This window comes from Xyrauchen texanus, chromosome 25 (genome assembly GCF_025860055.1).
Source record: "Xyrauchen texanus isolate HMW12.3.18 chromosome 25, RBS_HiC_50CHRs, whole genome shotgun sequence".
In the NCBI taxonomy this organism is placed as follows: Eukaryota; Metazoa; Chordata; class Actinopteri; order Cypriniformes; family Catostomidae; genus Xyrauchen; species Xyrauchen texanus.
Window position 1 is genome coordinate 36,430,206 of NC_068300.1, and position 18,713 is coordinate 36,448,918.

The window sequence follows — 18,713 nt, forward strand, 5'->3', positions numbered from 1 at the left end:
ACCCAGAAGGCGCTAAACAGGCGTGTCCCTCATTTTTCACCCTAACCACACTTCACTCTCTTTAGCATTTAATACATATTAAATGAAAGGAAGAGGAAACATATGAAGTTGAAGTTTCTTGGCCATGTAAGTTTGCTCTTACAAGGAAATTGTTTAGGAAAATTGCTCAACATTTAACTCAACACAATACAATATAGTACAATTTATTTAATGGGCACTAATCATTAATGAAGTATCATGAAAGTTAGAAAGGTTAGTTGAAAGTTTTTTAGGCACTTGGCAGCAAGTAAACTAGATATCTATGAGCAGAACAGTATATTCCACTTTTTTCAGAATTGTGTATGTGGAAAAAAAACAGCTCTTCTTAATATTGGACATACAGTAATGGCATGTAAAAATGAAACAAACTGTGGTTGATCATTGAAAAGGTCTATTCACACAAATAAAAATCAAACAAAATTTACACCTGCTGCCAACCCCCAAAAAAAACAAAAAAAAAAACAATTGTGTGTAAGACGTCCAAATGTGTTGTGTTCTTTCAGGCAAACTATAGACTATATTTTGATAGAAGTGAAATTAAATAAGTAGTGAAAGTTGTTCTAGATCATCTCGTGTTCGAGGTCTACCTTTGGGATGGGCATATGCACCTGACCTCTGCAGAAGCATCCAACTGCACCAAGTCTGGGTTAACAGACAGGAGTGGATGTCCAATGCCGCTGTATGGCCCAGCCCTTACCTGAGGGTATAAAAGAACCTGTATGCTCTACTATCCTCAGTTGGCATTCACTTTTCGCGACCTCTATAAGGAATACTCACAGTTTGACTGGTTTTCACATTTGGCTCTCACTCAGCAGTCTGTTGAAGGACACATATTTGGATCAGCCTTTGCCGGGCATGACTGCCAAAGGAGTTTTGGTCAGTTTGCAGTTTTATTCAGCCTGCAAGCCACCCATACTCGCTGGCCTTCATATTTCTTTATGGCTGGCTGCCTTTCCTCTTTGCCATTTTCCCTGCATCTCGGCTAAAATCTTGCTATTTGGTGGATTACAACTCTAGAGTTTTTCTGTAGCATGGCTCATGCCAAACCCATATCACCTGCTTGCACCGGTAATCAGCAGTCGCGAGCATGCCCTGCCACCTGCGGAGCGCTTATTGCATTATCCCATCCATTCTGTGTTGTGTACATGGGATTTAAAAATGCGGAGGAGGCTATTTCCTGTTGGGGCTGCTGCCCGGCCCGAGAAAACAGCTCCTGCCTGTCCTTCCTGCATGTGCAAAGCACATGAAGCACTACTGGACAGACCCACTTGACCTTAAGCATGGTCTCTCTGTTGTGGAGGTGAAGGATATGGCTGTGCTCGGAATTGGTGACCCCCCACCATCGAACCGTCAATAGCCAGACACTTTAACCCCTCACAGGGAGGTTTGCTTGACCCCCCATGCCCAACCTCCCTAACAAGATGGACCGCTCCTCCACCTCCATTTTTCAGGGCTCGTACAGTGTGCCGGCTCTCTCAGTTTGAGCTCTGGATGTTTCCTCCCTTCTTTCAACCCACCAGGCTGAACTAATGGTAGATATGAGTAAACGTTTTGGAGAAGGGCTCTCATTCGTCCACATAGTGGAAGGAAATCGTCACATTCAATGACCTCTTTCTTCATGATCCCCATCAGGCTGTCCAAGCCTACGGCAGTGCTATGGCTGTATCTGTCTCGGGTAAACACGCACTGTGGATGAATCTCTCTGCATTTGTACAAATTCACGGTCCTGCTGTTCAATCTTGCCCTGAGCCTGCATGTCTGTGAGTGGAAGCAGGATTAGCACCGTTACACATAGCGAGGCTAAAAATCCTGACATATATTGACGATTGGCTAATCATAGCCAATTCAAGGGAGAAAGTAGTGCAAGACACACAACTAGTGCTCTCAGGCCTCACATCTCTAGGTTTTAGAATACATCACAATTATACTCCGTCCCAGAATGTAACTTTTTTGGGACTGGAGCTGAATTCCACTGCGATGCACGCTTGTCTGTCAGAAGAGCGCATTCTATCTCTAATGAATAGTCTCTCACAGTTCAAAAAAGGAGCAAGCATGCAGTATCACATTTGCCATCCAGGTTTTGCCCATGGGGCTTTTGAGGATGAGAGCTTTCATGAAATTGATTTTGTCTGTTCATCTCAGCCCCCAATCTCCGTCACAACATTACAGTGACCTGCACTTGCTCATCAGCATTGCACAACTGGATGAGCACAGAGTTTTATGCACACGGGAACTGTTTTTGGCATACTATATAGTAGGGAAGTATGGATATTCGGACACAGCACAACATCGAGTGTCCCCCTAAATGTATATAGTGGGTACGGCCCTGATGGCACCATAGGAATTTTTTGTTCCTATTCAAAAACTTGTAAGCAATTAACATTTACACAGAAAATTTGGCTTGGTGTAAATAGTCCTTAATGAACAGGGTCCATATTCACCAAAAATATGAAGTACTGAGCAATCATCTGATCCAAGCTTGGGAAGAGCAGTTGCCTTTTCAGATTTTCAGAGCTTTTTAGATTAGCAACAACAGCACCGCATGATGAATCAACAACAAACTTTGTTTGAGTCCTTGAAATGAAGCTATTTGCCTGACAAATTAACTTTGCCCTGTTGGATAACGTTTGTGCTATACCATCATCAGTTCATTTTGCCTTCAGTGTGTTAAACTATAACATACATTGGCAAGTCATTACTTACGAACTCCCTCTCATTCTCAGGAATGATATCCCTGTAAAGAGTTTCAGGAAATTGAGATGTTGTGAGTTATAGGGCCCAATGATGGAAATGTGGTGGCGTACAACATTCCAACATATGATAGCACACATTGTAATGTTCCCTCCATGCTGGCCTGGCACATCAACAGTGGCTCGGTGACCAATAATATTACCGCCACGTCTCCTGACTCATATACACAAAAATGTGTGGGGATTCATCAGCCTCCAGCTCCATCACTCTCTATAAAAGATAAAGCAATTTAGCAAATAATTATATATCTTGTATATTTTATATATTGTAAATCATACAGTTACACAAATCCCACATTGTGTAACATATTCTGCATATACAGGTTGTACTTGTCAATACTGAAAGACAAGGAGATTACAGCACAGTGTAATGTGCAATGATGAATTCTTACCTGTACATACTGGTTCCTCAGATCCTTCACTCTCTTACATTCCTCTCAAAAGGTATCTTGTAGAGTTGCTTAACTGCAGTCTAATTTCTCTTCAACATTCTATCAATTGTGGGGAGGCTGACGGTGTTGACATTTTGAAAGATGCTGTCATCTTGCATGACTGCGCTTTGAATATTTTTTAGTCTAATAGCATTGTTAGCTATGATCATATTACAAATGTCTTGTTGAGCAGTGAAAACTTATGTTCAGCCACCACCATGGGACAGACACTCAATCCTAGACAGAAAATACAGCACAATAAAGTCAATGTATTCTACACAAATTCTGAGACATGCATTGGCTAAGTTTACTGAAATAGCAGTGTGAAGGCATATTGCAGTACAGTATTTGATTACACACTCCTCCACCCCTGACAGAGGCCCTACCGCTCCAGGCGGTCAGGGGGTTGCTTCCCTCCTCCCCTCGCGGACGCTGGTCTTAACAACCCCTCTACATTTCTGTGGGATGGCAGGGCACTCCTCCGCCCCTGGCTGTGGTTCCTTCGCTCCAGATAGTCGGGTAGTCCAGTCCCCAGTTACCTCGCGGATGGCGATAATATGTACTGTTTCATGTGAATCTGGCAAACCACCTAGCTTAAAAAATGAACAAAACTTGGAATGTAACCTGAGAGTGTTCTCTTGTCTAGGTGTACAAAGTTTTGTTAAGTTGGAAAATTGCACTCACAAGGCCTGCTATGCCCCTTAGGTATCTAAAAATATTCAAAAACAAATACTGGACTGCTGTTATTTAGCTTCAAAACAAACAGTTGATTTTATCTTTTAATATTTATAGCAAAGTGCACTTAGACGGTGGGCCGAGGGCCCATATCTGCTTTACTTTTCGAAATGGATGATCCCCATGGAGGGAGAACCTGAATTTTTAAAGTTGGGACGGTTGTTTTATTCTCAATGATATGAAAAGTGTTGCCACTCCCATTTATTGCACATTTTCCCCCGAAATCATAATGCACGACCATAAATATGCAGGCAAACGCGGTTGCCTACTATATCAGTCGAGCCAATAGTGTGGCAAGATACTGACATATGATTATTATTAACCAATCAGATGTAGCTTATTTAGAACAGCTGTTACACGGATGATTCAGCTGTCAGACACGAGCAGCATCTGCGGCGGCAGCACAGTGACTATCGCCAAGGACATTGTTTTTGTGATTGTAAGTATTCATTTAATTAGAATATGATATCTATAAAAAAATTTTGTTTTGTACACTGTGTTGTTCAAACGTATGTAAGCATCTCGTTAGTGTCGTTTTAAGTAGGGTAGTTTCAGCTGGCTAACTAGCAGTAGCTAGCATCATGCGATTACATATTTGATTTGGTGTAAATTTTAAATACTTAATTCTAACGGTAACACTTCGTCCATCTCACATAGGCTACAGCTCCACTGTATGTCCTCCGACTGTTTTGCAAACGTTCGCCAAAAACTCAAGGTAAACATGAACCTCTTGATGGTTAAGACATATTTAATTATCAGTTACATCTGACATAACATTAAAGGTCAGCAAGCAGCCTATATTATAACCGGAGAGCTAAGAGCTCAAGAAGAACGGCATGTAATAATAATAATAATACATTTTATTTATAATGCGCCTTTCTCAGACTCAAAGCACTACAGCATGTACAGAACAAATCAAACATGTGAATAAAAATGTATATAGAAGTATCAAAAAAAAAAAATACATAAAAATACAATATAGTACAATTAATTAAAAGTAATAGAAATAAGATTATACTATCAAAGAACATAGGCTATCAAACAGAGCAGAGTTATAATGTACATAAACATCGTACAGATTTACTTCTGCAGGAGTAGCCAACACACAAACACACACCCCTCCCCACATGTGTATTTACAAAACCACATGTGCCCTAGTCATCTTCAAGTGACTTATTGTCACAGTTTACACACTGACAAAGGTTTGTACATGGCAGCTCATGCAGTTTACATGTGCATCTACCCTTAACACAATTTGTTTTTTTACATGAGCAGTGCACAAGTTCCATTATGGCCTCTGGAGCTGGCGGAAGTGTCATCCAGTCCACTCCGTAGAAATCTCCTACCATCTTCCAGCCATGATTTACCTGAAAGAGTTTCCTCTCCAAAGTCATTATTATCCCATACAAGAGTCACAGGCACTTCAGCACTGATGTTTTCAGGGATGTATATTTCTCCTCTCTCCATTTGTAGGTGAGCAAGGGCAGTATCATGCTCAAGGACCTGGGAATTGGATGAGCAGTGACCCAGACCATTTAACAACCCTATAAGCTGTGCAGAGCCAGTCATATGCCGAACTGCCATTGCAAGTGAGCACTGTTTTGGCATGAGCCACCGTTCTCTGGTTGCCAAGGTAATAATGTCCTGACAAGTGGACACTATCTTTCTGCTGTCCTCTGAAGTGACATCAACATGTTCATCTGATGGTTGTAATGGCATTCCTGATGTCCATGCAGTAAAGTTAAAAAGTTGGTGAGACACTACACTCAGGGCATTTTCCAGTGTGATGTCACCTGCTGTGGGAGGCCATGGAAGCTTTGGTGATCTTTTTGATGTCTTTTCTATGATTTCTTTGAGTATCATTGCTGCATGATATAACACCCGAGAATCATTTGTGTTGATGGTGGCATTTTCAATAGCTTCTTGACTTGTCATTTCTCCTTCACTTTCTTCAGATGAGGAGGAAGCAGAGGAGACAGCAACTTCATGCACAATCTCGTCAGCTGACAGATTGTCCACATATACAAGATAGGTTGTGGATGCCTTCAGGAATTTCAAGAAGGGATGAGACTTTTGAAGTCTTGCCTTAAGTGAATGTGCCTTATAAGCTGCAATGTTCACTCCCTCTGTTTCTTCCACAGTTTTTTTGAATAGCAAATTCAGCTTTGACAGTTGAAGCACTTCGTGGTGTTTTAAAAGCCTCTCCTCAATGACTGTTTTGCAGAAGTGCTTGTATCCATTTTCATATATGTTTGTTTCTGTTCTCATTTTTTTGTGTGGTCAGGTACTGGGTATAATCTCGATAGCAGGTGAAGTGATACCGTGCTTCACTAGCCACCAAGTCCCTGTGTTGGATATGGAGAAGGAGAGACTCATCCCATCTCCCTTCAGCGGCGAGAAGCAATTTCCCAGCATGGAGTGTTTCACACTGTATTAGTAAAACATAGTACTTTCTCAAACGTATACTACTGTCTACACTGTACAGAATGTCTTAAACTGCACCACCTATCTATACAATATAATACTGCACTGTATGTCTTTTACTGCACCTCCTGTCTATACAATATAATACCAACCTTCATTTGCAGTTTCTTCAACTAATACTGCCTTCTCTCTTCTCCTTTGTGCTCGTTCTATCTTCGTGATATTTGTGAAATGGCTGTAGCACTCCCTGTGGTAGCCAATGTTAGCTGGTTTGACTAACTGGTTTGTAGGTTCCTGGCTTTGTAACTTGTATGCCTGTACTGCCTCTTCTGCTATAATACTTTCTCTGCATTCAAGGTCTTTCCACAGAAACACCGATTTAATAAATTTCTCCCAACTTATGTCTGTGAAGGGAATGGTGGGTCCATTTCCCTCACATATATGCATGCAGCACTTCATGTTTTTGCTATTTCTTCCACAGTAAAAATGTGTGGGAAAAAGAGTATTGTCTGGCTCGTTTTTATCATAGACATAATAAATACATAGACGCCCAATTGCCCGCTGGAGCGTACGTCAAAGGTGCCGCCACATTGCGGAGGGCAACTTTCCCATAACTTTCATAGCGGGAATTGAGAAAAATGTGTTTCGTGTGCTGATTGGGGCTGTACAAATCGCCACACAATTGAAAACGGGTCTCGAGGAATTACCTTTCACAAGCAAGACTGAACATTTGTTTCTGGTTGGATCTGGCCATTATATAATTCGAAATTTCAAAATACTACTGTTATTGTGTCATGAAATGTAGTTTTAATAGTTTTTCAGTCGACAATGTAGTTGTCTAAAGCTCAAATCTATGGTTTATTCATAAAGATAGAGCCTATTTAAAATTCTGATTGGACGTTTTCGGAGTGAGAGATCCAGGCGCTCAGCGCTCATGTACCCCACATGGAACAGCCTTACCTCGGCTAGTGCTTTCTGACGTTTGCCGCTGGCTCTGATGTCTAGTGGTTAAACATGAGATATAATTTGTCTTGTGTATATCTAACGGGCGATCTTTGGTCTCAATCTATAATTGGTTCCTTGGCAAATCGTTTTGGCTGAGGGCAAAGTGAAGTTTCATAACTTTATATTTAGGCTATTTTAACGTTGTATCCTATGGTTTTTATAATGTTGTGTTTCCAAGCAATACCATGGATCAAATGTGTGAAATCAGAACGGTATATTTATTAAAGATTACAACGAAATGACAGGACATCGTATGACAAAAGATGGTTACATAAAATAAAAACAGTGAAAATGCATAACGTTACCTCTACATTCACATTTTGTGTCAAAATGAATATGTAGCATAAGTGGGCAAAATGAGTTAACAAGTTCAATCTTTCCTGGGCTAAAAGCACTTCTCGAAAAGATGTGCACAGACAGCAACTTAATATTTTGTTATTTTTATTTATTTTTTTAAGCATATCAGCGGGCCAGTGTGTTGACAAATGCGTCACCAACACCGACACTTTCCCACGCACGCTATTGTATGAAGGCAACAAATACGTCATGCATGTCGGACCCCACACATAGCCGCCTGCTCTATTCGCCGGAAAAATAACCTGGAGAAGGTTACCGATATTATAGTAATGTGCAAAGTATGTGAGTGGCAACAATTTTTATTTGCTTTGTTGAGAATTGTAGTGGTTATATGGGTAATCCATCCCCAGAGATCGTCTGAAAACACGAAATCTCCCCTCGGCCCACCGTCTAACTCGGTTGATGAACTGGTAGAGTTCCCCAAACCCCACTATTTTGGCTTTGTCTCTGGGGCCCCAGTGTCATAATCCTTGCCTAATTTGAAGAGACAGTTTTGACTTTACAGTTTATTTATTTTATACAAAGTACTATTGCTGCAAATTGTATATTTATAATAACTATTTCAGCTTTTTGCTAACATATTCAAGCACGCATTGGGGGCTTGTTTCATTTTATACTCTCCTTTATGCATGCCTCATTTTTAACAAGCAGTTCACTCTCACATTCTTTACAAGGATAGAGATGCTGGACTCCTATTGATATTCCAGCCCATTGCCTCTGGACTAGTTCCCCACAAGGAACATTCAGCATAGCACTAGTAATCTAAGTAATACACTATTTTTGCTCTGTTCCTCTGTGAAAATTGCAGAGCTACTATTCCACCTACCCATCTATATGTCATCACTCTAGCACAGCCTAGGGCACATGTGCAGACACACAGGTAAAGGACCAATACCACAATCATAGGCAGGAAGACCTGTATTGTGAGGTTTAGCATTACACACAATCCTCTGATTTTGGCCATAAGGTAATCTAACACCATTTCATGCTTGAGCAGTGTGTCAATGGGACTTATCGTTGTCTTTCAGAAGGTGGAACCCTTTTATTAAAAAAGGTTTTATTAGCGAATAAAAGGAATGTTACTCCATACCATGGAAAAATCCCTAATCCCCATTTTTGCCCTAAAGATATTCACCAATGGAATGACTCCATATTTTCAAATTGGGACATGGCCCACTTTAACCTATTTTGTTTAACTCTTTCACACCTCAGCATCATTATGTGTAGTTTCAACTTTATTAAATAGCAACATCCACTCCAATCAGTTGGTAGTCTATCGAATGTTTGATTTCCACAATGCCAATAATTGGAGTACATAAACCCTATACCTAGGTTTACACGGTTTCTGAGGCTATTGTTGGCCATGACTGTTTTGCTATCAATTGTCATAGACGGGGACATATTATGACTTGTAAAGGTGGGGGTTTCATGCTGGGTTCTGAAGGCATTTCAACGCAAGTCTCTCACTCTATCTAATCACATCTGCTGCTTTTGCTCGCTCAAAAACGTTTATTTTAGCAGTTGTGGGGTGAGCTTTGCTCTTTTGATTGTAAACTAAAATGTCATTGGTTACTTATCTTTTTCCGGAAGTCTGTTTTTTTTATTAGAATTTTTTGTCTTATTCTTGTATGAACATCAACAGAAAGGCAGTCATACCTGAAAGATTTACAAAGACTGAGATTACAATTCAATTTACACATCACATTCACAACATACCAAACAATATAATACAAAAAATAAGCAAATAAGTAAAATAAACAAAAATAAAGTAGGGGAGTATGAGATTTTTACATTTCAAAACCAAGCCTTCAACAAAGAATACACATATTTTGCTTTGGGACTTTTCATCTCACTCAATGTCTCTAAATACATTGAAAATTCCTCTTTAAAAGCAAGTAATCGGGGAGGAATTTTGAAACATTTACATTTGTGTACGTATGAATAACATGATACATTTTTATCCTTAATTATAGACCAAATGTAACCATTTCCCATGAAATTATCAGTCTTGCAGGTATTTTTTGTTGCATCCAGCTAAATGCATCCTTCCAGAATGAATACACCAAATTACATAGAAAAAACAAGTGTTCAGCTGTTTCTATCTCTGATTTGTATATTTGACACAGATCTGGTCATATATCTGAACACAAAAGCACAGCAAAGGGCGGTTCCAACACTGCATTTTCTATCTTAAAATATTTATACATAAATAATAATGTTCTAATATACATAACTATAATAATTTATTTCACATATGTGTTTACAGACAATATAGAGTGTGCATTCCCATGCTGGAAAACAAATGCTGTGTTCCCTTCCGAGGGAACTCGCACTGCGTCGTTGAAAACGACTCTTTGGGGAACGCTCCTTAGCGTGCGCCTCTGAATTATGAATGAAACTATTCCAATCTTGATTGGTGTTGCGTCATGACGTAACGTGACGGCATAACCGGATGCATAAAAGTGACGCCGGTACACATACACATTAGCTTTCGCTCTTCAGCAAGCGCTCTATGTTGAAATTGTTTGTCTTATTTGGTGTTGTTTGTCTGATTTAAAAATATTATGGCCACCGAACAGTTCAAGAAGTGCGTGCACTCCAGCCCTCGTTTCATTACGGGTAGGGACACGCACGCTTTATGTGTGAACTGTTTGGGAGCACTAGCACGCACAGGCAGCTCTCGAGGGATCTGCCTGTGAAAGTTGTGAAGCACTACCCATGAGAGTGCTGCGCTCCGGTTGGCGTGCTTCGATGAGCACGGTCAGGCTCGCGTTCCCCACGGTTTTGGTCCCGCGTCTGTTGAGGCAGCGCGGCGATTGAAATCGCGGGGTTCGCGAGCGGATTTTGCAGATGAGAATGAGACTGCTGCGGCACGTTCTCATTCTTCGTTTGAGGATCCCGAGCCTACTGTGAGTGGTGCAGAAGCCCGCGTCGCGGCTTCTTCTGCCCATGATCAGGTCCCCTTGCTTGAGCTCACTGCTTCGAGGAAGTGGATATGCTCAGCATCGATCGCGGGCGACCGTGAGCCAAGCACGCCAGTTTTTGGCCAAGCTTATGAGGAGCTGATTGAGGTTGTGACGCGTGCCGTGGCCAGACTGAATATCAGCTGGCCACAAAATGAGCAGGGAACGCAAGTTGAAAGCAATTAGACGTGCGTTTCCTGCGGCACAGATCACAAACTCAGCGCCGGGGTTTGCCGTTTTCCCCGATCTCCACAAAGATATCTAAAAGCGAGATCGTGGGGTAAACCGCATTCGTCCCGTATCTCCAGCCCCAGTGTTTGATTACAGATGATGTTTTGGGGGCACGGTATATGGGCTAAAACCCGGCGCTGCCTAGTAAGCCCTGCAGAGATACATCTGCTTTAATAAGTAGGGCTTACATGGCCGCACACAATCGGTGTTGGTTTCCGCCGTCTCTGACGCTCGGGCCACATCAATTTCCAGCGAACGCACAGCTGAACGTTCGTGTCAAAAAAAAAAAATAAATAAAAATAAAAATAAAAAATAAAATAAAAAAACAACAAGCATCAATTGTGGTCACAAGAACCGTATCGACTAAATCCTGCCGGCTTCCCGCTTCAGGAAGTCGGGAACAGTGCTCGAAAAACACCCGAGACCAGCCTCGAGAGGCTGGTTCCCTTAGCTATCAGCGGGGGTGGTTGAAACCATACTTGGCTCTAGGGCTCCGTCTACTAGGAGATTATATGGCCTCAAGTGGAATGTGTTCTCCACTTGGTGTAGAGAACATGAATTAGATCCAGTTAACTGCCCGGTGGCTTCAGTTCTGGAGTTTCTTCAAGATCGTTTCTCTGCGGGTCTCTCCCTTCCACACTTAAGGTGTGCGTGGCTGCCATTTCGGCGTTCCATGCACCACTGAGTGATGGGCCTCTGGGGAGGCACCAGCTGGTCATTCGTTTTCTCCGTGGTACATGGAGGATGAGACTGACAACCAGGTCCAGGGTTCCTGCCTGGGACCTGGCGGTGGTTCTCGAAGGGTTATCCCTGGCCCCCTTCGAACCCCTTCAGTCGGCTTCAGCCCAAGGACCTGACGTTCAAGATGGCTTTTCTCTTAGCTATTACCTCTCTAAAGAGGGTGGGTGATCTTCAAGCCCTGGCAGTGACGCCAGCTTGCTTGGAGTTTGCCCCTGGCGGAGTTAAAGCCATTTTACACCCGAGACCTGGCTATGTGCCTAAGGTGCCGTCTAACACGGCACGGTCTACGGTCCTGCAGGCTTTTTATCCTCCACCTCATGTGTCGGCAGAAGAAGAGAGGCTCCATTTGCTCTGCCCTGTCAGAGCTTTGAGTGTTTACCTCGAGAGGTCCTCTTCTTGGAGGAGGTCGGACCAACTGTTAGTGTGTTTTGGGTCACCTAAGAAGGGGCTCCTGCCTCGAAACAAACCATTAGTAATTGGATTGTTCAGGCTATTATCTCGGCCTACAAGGTGCGCAATTTGCCTTCACCTTTGGCCGTGAGGGCTCATTCAACTAGAGGCATGGCGTCCTCTAGGGCTCTCTTATCGGGAGTACCCCTCCAGGAGATCTGTGAGGCAGCCGGTTGGGCTACCCCGCACACTTTCATCAGGTTTTACAGTCTGCACCTCCCTAGTACGCCTGGCGCACGTGTGCTCTCGTCCTAGCTGAGTGCCTGAGTTCAGTTTCACCCTAGGGCAGGCCTTTTTTTCGGTGCGTGGCCTAGTGGGCATTCGTTCCCCAAAGAGTCGTTTTCAACGACGCAGTGCGAAGTTCCCTCGGAAGGGAACGTCTCGGGTTATGACTATAACCCTTGTTCCCTGAGAAGGGAACGAGACACTGCGTCGTCCTGCCACGCCCCTCAAGGCCTGAGAGCGGCTTGCTTCATCGCTAGGCTAATGTGTATGTGTACCGGCGTCACTTTTATGCATCCGGTTATGCCGTCACATGTTACGTCATGACGCAACACCAATCAAGATTGGAATAGTTTCATTCATAATTCAGAGGCGCACGCTAAGGAGCGTTCCCCAAAGAGTCGTTTTCAACGACGCAGTGTCTCGTTCCCTTCTCAGGGAACAAGGGTTATAGTCATAACCCGAGACGTTTTATATACTTACTATAAGCTGCCCTGTAATAATTCACATTAATTTAATTCTGCTTGTTATTTTTATTCATGCAGACCAAACTATCATAAATATCATAATAAAATAAATAAAAAATAAACAAACAATTCCATCTTCCTACTAGGAAAGTTCCATGGCACACTACATGATGTTACATTTCCAACTTGGAAATTCCTACAGAATATTGCAATCCACTTTTGCCAAGATGCAGAGGCCTATTGTCACACAAACGTACCAAAATTAGAAAGATGCACAAACTTGGTACTACAACTTGACTTTAAAAAAAAATAGTACTTGTAATGCAAATGCGAGCATTGCAGCATTATCAATAATATAGTTGCTCTGACATGTCACTAATAACAGTCTAACACCTGCTAGGTTAACAGGATCATTCCAATTTTGTTTTCTTATAATATTATTACCATCATGCAATTAAATTCCATTATGATCAATCATCAAAGATATCAAGTAGAACTATCCCACATCCAAGTTTCATGTTAAACAACATAATGACTAGACTCTCATTCTGATAACTGTTACATAATTCCTGCATTCATCTCCAAAACATCACATTCTGTGACAATACCAGTCCGTTATCATGACATAAAGGAAACTTTGTACAACAGAACCTGTCTATTGTTAACCAGTTGTTAATTTTTGCATTTCATAAGCGGCTAAGTGTATTGAATCCAAAAAATTGCTGCTTGCAGCTATATTTAGGGAGCTGAGTAGCGAAGCTGCTGGAACCCTATTGTAATTGTTAGGGCTTCTCCCGACCAAAGATTTTCATAGTCGACTAGTAGTAATTAATTTTAAGCCATTATTCGACTAGTCGTCGCACATTTATGATATTAATTTAATTGCTTATATGTTGGGGAGCATCAGAAAATGGTTTGAGTTCCAGGGCTGAGAAAGAATGTTATAAGTAACATTGCTAACACTGTTCAATATTATAGAGAAATATTAAACTGTACTAACAAGCCTTTAAAATATACATTTTACAAACGCAAGCATGAAGCGAGACACAGCGACACCAGCAAAAGTGGTAATGATTCTGAATGTGTCGGAAAACCCAGCAAGAGACAGTCTGAACATTTTGTTAATTTATAGAGAGAAATGCACATTCGGGTTGTGCCGACAGACAATGGTCAGTGTGATCGCCAATAGCTGATGTCTTGGACGATGTCAAGATGATATGTGGCTCGTTTTCCCATTAATCTATAAAATTATTATTATTAGACTATTATTATTATCAATTGAATATTCAAATAAGTTGCCTGTAGACACACGGACACGCGTTTAAATAAACTCACTTTATTATATTATTAAGAACAGATGAAAGAAACGCATCTATGCGAATGTATTATGCCATGATACAGAGGTGTGCAGTCTTTTGGAACACGTGCATCTAAAATGTTTTCACTCTATTTTTCTGTCTTCCGATTTTATTTTAACACATTTTTTTTATTTTTTATGAGTGATGCAAATTACCTCAGACATCTCAGCTCAGGAGGTGCTTTGAGTTCAGTTTCCCTTATTTCCACAGAGCTGTTTATTGTGAACGCAACTGCAGCCTGTAAATGATACAAACTATATAAAATAATACAAAAACACGTTCACATCGAACCATGATTTATAATTCAGTGATTTTTATCATCATTATAATTATTATTTTTACATTTATAATTGTTTTTATGTCTTCATTTGTGTTAGTAATTTTCCACCTGCATGTTTAGATGGATTCTTGCTTTTCTTATTTTTTTTTTCAATTTCAATTTTTTGTTTTTTAGTTAAAATAAATAAAAAATAAAGTTCAAAGTTTGAAATCAATGTGTCTTGCTTTATTGTGTAGGCTTTACCCTAACCCTGCTTAACGAAAACTATCCCATAGTACCACCTAGCGCCCAACCAGTGCTAATACATACCAACCGACCAATCAAAACTTGGTCGACCAAGACACTTCTCATGACTAATGGTTAGTAGACTATCAGGGGGCAGCCCTAGTAATTGTACTGATTTTCTTCTTTTTAGGGGGCCAAGCAGTGAAGCTGCTAGAACCCTAGTAATTGTAGTGATTTATTCATTTTTGTATTATTTTTTCTGCCCTAAAATTGTCTGGGAATTAGAGACCGTAAGTTGTGGAAACACTAAACTTAGCAGGTGTGGAATAATGAAGGCCTCGTTTAAACTTCTTTTGTTGGTGTAGCTGCAGCTGCTCCTTGTTCAAAGGATGTTTCTATAGGAATGTGTTTCCTGTCTCTACTCTCACATTTCACATGAAGCTCAGACATGTGTGTCACCCCCCATATAAGGTAAAAAAACATTTCATTGGTGGGGGTCCAATGGAATGTGGTTTTTCTGGAACATTTAATGAAGTGTTGAACAATAAACTTTGAAGAAGGATTTGATAGCATTGGGTCTCTGTGTCATTTCTTTCTTCCCTCAGCTGAGCCGCATCGAGACGGGGATTGCATATCAAGAAAATAAATGAAATACATTGAATGACAAAAAAAACAGATTGGGGCTTGTCCGGGATCTCTCCAGACAGGTAAGACTGTTTTAATTATCAAGTATTAACCTGTCTGATGAGAGATTGAATAAAATGTAGTTTAATGTGGCTCGAAATTAACTACGTTAATAACTCTGCTCGGGGGCCCCTTCTGAGGGATGATTTTGCCCTATTATAAATAGGAAGGAAGGTTTTAGTGCTATTATATATAGGAAAATAAATAGGAAAAACCCCACGACCGCAGCAGTAGTTTAAAGGATATCCTTATTCTGGTATGATTAAGAAGAGGACGGAAATTGTCCTAAGGAAAAGATGGAGTGAATTTGATCTGCATTATTGTTCTGCATGAACCGTGTCGATCGGGAAATTGTTTGTACTATTATTATTATTAAAAGGGTGACATTATGGGACAGGAAATAAGTCGCCCGTTATCGAACGAAACTCCAAAGCAGTGGATGTTTCGCAATAATCAGGGTTTCAATACTGAACCTTATATTAGTAATCTGTCTGGATATTCAGAAGGAAAAACACAATTAGATCCATATTGATCGATTCATGAGCGAATCAAAATCTATGGTTAAAAAAGGGTGGGGGTTCTACTGGCTGTGTTGACTGAACTCAGAATGTCACCATCCTCTGTTGTTAAATTCTCTCCATTTGAAATACTAATGGGTAGGCCTTTCCCAACCCCTTGGGTTAAAAGCCACGCTGGCTTTCTCTCCACAGGTGATACGGAGGTGGTGATTGCAGAATATGTGGATTCCCTCATTAAGACATTACATGGCATAAATGGTGATGTCTCTCTCTCTCTCAATCTGCCTGCAGAAAGCCCTACTCATCCATTTGTTCCAAATCAGCAGGTTCTGGTGAAGTGTCTGAAACCAATGAAGTTAGGAGAACTTAAGTATTTGGGCCCAACTACTGTACTGTCGGTGACCAGAACGGGGTGCTGACTGACCTTCAACCGCAGTGGATCCATGCAAGCCGTGTGACGATTGCTCCAGAGGAGGGCCTTACTGATTCAGGGTGAACGGTGAAAGCAACATGAAAACATTCCTACTGATGCTCTGCATATGTCAGACGGTTATGCTTGCCTATACCCATTCAGTGTTAACACAACATTACACAAGTGTAATTCCAATTCCCAGAAACAATGTATGGTGGTTGTGGATGAACTACACTGCTGGTGGTAAACAATGTGTAGTGTGCTCTAGATCACCAGCATCAATTTCTTATGTCATCCCTGTACCAATGAATACATCAACATGTTTAACTCATCAGCAGGAGCTGATTAAGAGGAGGCCTCCATGTTTAAACTATACAATCAATCTCCACTAGCCGGAACCAACAAAACAACTCGAACTTGCACTGACCATGATGCTATAACAGTGCTTCAGAATGAGTCAATGTGTCCTTTTGACTGTTTACTTTACAGGTCCAGTGGACGTGTTAACAAAACTATGCTGGACAATTCCCAATGTACAAACTGGCCAGTGCCAGGTGCCAGTCCACCCAAGCTAGTTTCCTCTGTCAAGTTTAAGAAGACTGAATGTTATAAATTCTCAGATAGGGGTAACATAACTTCATTAAATACAAAATGGTTTTGGATCAAATACTGTTCTCAGGTGAGGTGGATCAAGGCTGTAGAAACTTATTCACATCAAAGCATCGGTTTACCCACACAAATATTCCACAACATGTGGGGGGTTGCAGATATGTGGTGGGTATGTTCTGGTAATGATTCAGAACTTCTTGTCGCACCCCCCACACCATTTGATGGTTTATGTTTTATGGTAATTTTACAGGAAGATCTTTCTTTTATGAAGGTACGGGTAAACACCCGGACATGAATGTACCTAGAAGGTGATGCCTCAAGTGACCCTGAAGTATATTTAGACAGTGTTAGACAGCCTAGAGGTATTCCAAACCAGTTCAAAGCCCAGTTAAACCCGTTAAAAACACTGAATGGATCAATTACCTATATTATAATCAGCAACGTTTCTTTAATACAACTAAACAGGCCTTCGATTTGGTGAAAGAACAATTACATGCCGCAAGTGAAATGACAAAACAAAATCGTATAGTTTTGGATTACGTCTTGGCTAAAGATGGAGGAGTATATAAAATGTTTGGTGACAAATGCTGTACATACATTCCAGGTCACACTGATGATGATGGAGAATTCACGAAAGTATTAATAGAAATGGATAGGTTGAATAAAGAATTAGCTGATAAAGCCGGTCATCAGGGAATATGGGGAAATTTTTTCAATATGTTTGGGTATTTTTTCAATATGTCTTCCATTATATTGATTGCCGTATGCCTTCTACTTATGTTATTGTATATTATTATGTTATTGTTTATTATTTGGCCCATGTTTGCTGCAATTACTAATGCAAAAGTTGAATGTGATGATAAACAGGCATAATATCGCCATGCTCCATTATGTATGTATACCTAATACTGAAGTTGGTTGAGAAGGCTACGTGATCCTTTCAGGACCAAAGTGGGCAATGTGGAATAATGAAGGCCTCTTTTAAACTTCTTTTGTTGGTGTAGATGCAGCTGCTCCTTGTTCAAAGGATGTTTATATAGGAATGCGTTTCCTGTCTCTATTCTCATGTTTCACAAGTAGCTCAGACATGTATGTCACCCCCATATAAGGTAAAAAACTATTTCATTGATAGCGGTCTAATGGAATGTGACTTTTTATGTACGTGCATTTTCAAATTTTCCATTCTTACATTTATTTCCTTTTAACGCTGCACATAACCGGCATAGTATAAAAATCTTGTTTTAGCATAGCGGTTTATTGGCAGGTAGAACTTGCACTTGGGAAGACAAAAAACTATAATTTAAGCTTATCCACTGTCTTGTATACAGGTGAAACTCGAAAAATTAGAATATTGTGCAAAAGTTCATTAATTTCAGTAATTCAACTTAAAAGGTGAAACTAATATATTATATAGACTCATTACAAGCAAAGTAAGATATTTCAAGCCTTTATTTGATATAATTTTGATGATTATGGCTTACAGCTTATGAAAACCCCAAATTAAGAATCTCAGAAAATTAGAATATTACATGAAATCAATAAAAAAAAGGATTTTAAATACAGAAATGTCGGCCCTCTGAAAAGTATAATCATGCATATGTACTCAGTACTTGGTTTGGGCCCCTTTTGCATTAATTACTGCCTCAATGCGGCGTGGCATGGATGCTATCAGCCTGTGGCACTGCTGAGGTGTTATGGAAGACCAAGATGCTTCAATAGCGGCCTTCAGCTCTTCTGCATTGTTTGGTCTCATGTCTCTCATCTTTCTCTTGGCAATGCCCCATTGATTCTCTATGGGGTTCAGGTCAGGCG